The sequence below is a fragment of the Ambystoma mexicanum genome, chromosome 1p (assembly GCF_040938575.1).
Source record: "Ambystoma mexicanum isolate Mex_15411 chromosome 1p, UKY_AmexF1_1, whole genome shotgun sequence".
NCBI classification, from domain to species: domain Eukaryota; kingdom Metazoa; phylum Chordata; class Amphibia; order Caudata; family Ambystomatidae; genus Ambystoma; species Ambystoma mexicanum.
In genome coordinates, this window is record NC_090921.1 from 232,923,619 (window position 1) to 232,926,118 (window position 2,500).

The 2,500-nt window shown below is 53.6% G+C and overlaps 3 non-coding genes across 3 annotated transcripts; all 3 read left to right on the forward strand.

Annotated features, from left to right (window-relative positions):
• The first annotated feature begins 309 nt into the window (after positions 1-309).
• LOC138467075 (U2 spliceosomal RNA) lies at positions 310-500 on the forward strand. The gene has a single exon (XR_011268019.1). It is a non-coding gene; the product is annotated as a U2 spliceosomal RNA (small nuclear RNA).
• Positions 501-1,123: 623 nt separating this feature from the next.
• On the forward strand, positions 1,124-1,314 carry LOC138467087 (U2 spliceosomal RNA). Its single transcript, XR_011268024.1, has one exon. It is a non-coding gene; the product is annotated as a U2 spliceosomal RNA (small nuclear RNA).
• A 617-nt stretch (positions 1,315-1,931) lies between these two features.
• LOC138467095 (U2 spliceosomal RNA) lies at positions 1,932-2,122 on the forward strand. The gene has a single exon (XR_011268033.1). It is a non-coding gene; the product is annotated as a U2 spliceosomal RNA (small nuclear RNA).
• Positions 2,123-2,500: the final 378 nt, after the last annotated feature.

Genomic DNA, 2,500 nt, shown 5'->3' on the forward strand with positions numbered 1-2,500 from the left:
GGGGGAGCATCTCCTGGGCAGCTGAGGGTGACTTTCGGCCGCTAGGTGACGGGGCCAGTGCCAGGCCGGGCTGCAGCTTCTCTGGGTGGAGCTCTGCAGCCTGTGTCTGGCCGTCTCGCACCAGGCGCTGTGGGACCCATGGAAATCTTGGGGCGGAGCCATGCAAAATATGCTTACCATACCGCCGGGCATGCTGGTCATGCAAATGCTATTCTTGGCCGAGGAATCTGGGGCTCTGCCGCAGAGCGTTGCTCCGAGTCAGCAGGGGAGCTGCCGAGCAGCAGTCTTTCAGGCAAAGCTTTTGTGGGCATCGCTTCTCGGCCTTTTGGCTAAGATCAAGTGTAGTATCTGTTCTTATCAGTTTAATATCTGATACGTCCTCTATCTGGGGACCATATATTAAATTGATTTTTGGAACCGGGAGATGGAATGGGAGCTTGCTCTGTCCACTCCACGCATCAACTTGGTATTGCAGTACCTCCAGGACTGGTGCACTTCCCCACTTGGGGAAAACAATGCTGTGAAAAAGAAAGACTGAGCAATTCTTGAAAGAAGAGCACTTTGCAATATTTTTTTGTTTAAATGTGTTTTTTTTTTCCAGTGTTTCGGAAAAGGTGCTGTTGTGTCACGGGAGGAAAAAAAAGTCTGCCCTTTTTGCTTGCTTTTCACAGGAGCTGCAAAGCAAGGCAAAGGAGCCAGCCAGCCAGCCAGCAGCACAAGGAGGAGATGGGGGACACTGTCCTTGCCCTGCCTCACCCCTGAAAGGCCCCGAACGGCCCCGAACGGCCAAGCCTTATCTGAGGGGGACGCACTTGGGGGAGCATCTCCTGGGCAGCTGAGGGTGACTTTCGGCCGCTAGGTGACGGGGCCAGTGCCAGGCCGGGCTGCAGCTTGGCTGGGTGGAGCTCTGCAGCCTGTGTCTGGCCGTCTCGCACCAGGCGCTGTGGGACCCATGGAAATCTTGGGGCGGAGCCATGCAAAATATGCTTACCATACCGCCGGGCATGCTGGTCATGCAAATGCTATTCTTGGCCGAGGAATCTGGGGCTCTGCCGCAGAGCGTTGCTCCGAGTCAGCAGGGGAGCTGCCGAGCAGCAGTCTTTCAGGCAAAGCTTTTGTGGGCATCGCTTCTCGGCCTTTTGGCTAAGATCAAGTGTAGTATCTGTTCTTATCAGTTTAATATCTGATACGTCCTCTATCTGGGGACCATATATTAAATTGATTTTTGGAACCGGGAGATGGAATGGGAGCTTGCTCTGTCCACTCCACGCATCAACTTGGTATTGCAGTACCTCCAGGACTGGTGCACTTCCCCACTTGGGGAAAACAATGCTGTGAAAAAGAAAGACTGAGCAATCCTTGAAAGAAGAGCACTTTGCAATATTTTTTTGTTTAAATGTGTTTTTTTTTTCCAGTGTTTCGGAAAAGGTGCTGTTGTGTCACGGGAGGAAAAAAAAGTCTGCCCTTTTTGCTTGCTTTTCACAGGAGCTGCAAAGCAAGGCAAAGGAGCCAGCCAGCCAGCCAGCCAGCAGCACAAGGAGGAGATGGGGGACACTGTCCTTGCCCTGCCTCACCCCTGAACGGCCCCGAACGGCCAAGCCTTATCTGAGGGGGACGCACTTGGGGGAGCATCTCCTGGGCAGCTGAGGGTGACTTTCGGCCGCTAGGTGACGGGGCCAGTGCCAGGCCGGGCTGCAGCTTGGCTGGGTGGAGCTCTGCAGCCTGTGTCTGGCCGTCTCGCACCAGGCGCTGTGGGACCCATGGAAATCTTGGGGCGGAGCCATGCAAAATATGCTTACCATACCGCCGGGCATGCTGGTCATGCAAATGCTATTCTTGGCCGAGGAATCTGGGGCTCTGCCGCAGAGCGTTGCTCCGAGTCAGCAGGGGAGCTGCCGAGCAGCAGTCTTTCAGGCAAAGCTTTTGTGGGCATCGCTTCTCGGCCTTTTGGCTAAGATCAAGTGTAGTATCTGTTCTTATCAGTTTAATATCTGATACGTCCTCTATCTGGGGACCATATATTAAATTGATTTTTGGAACCGGGAGATGGAATGGGAGCTTGCTCTGTCCACTCCACGCATCAACTTGGTATTGCAGTACCTCCAGGACTGGTGCACTTCCCCACTTGGGGAAAACAATGCTGTGAAAAAGAAAGACTGAGCAATTCTTGAAAGAAGAGCACTTTGCAATATTTTTTTGTTTAAATGTGTTTTTTTTTTCCAGTGTTTCGGAAAAGGTGCTGTTGTGTCACGGGAGGAAAAAAAAGTCTGCCCTTTTTGCTTGCTTTTCACAGGAGCTGCAAAGCAAGGCAAAGGAGCCAGCCAGCCAGCCAGCAGCACAAGGAGGAGATGGGGGACACTGTCCTTCCCCTGCCTCACCCCTGAAAGTCCCCGAACGGCCCCGAACGGCCAAGCCTTATCTGAGGGGGACGCACTTGGGGGAGCATCTCCTGGGCAGCTGAGGGTGACTTTCGGCCGCTAGGTGACGGGGCCAGTGCCAG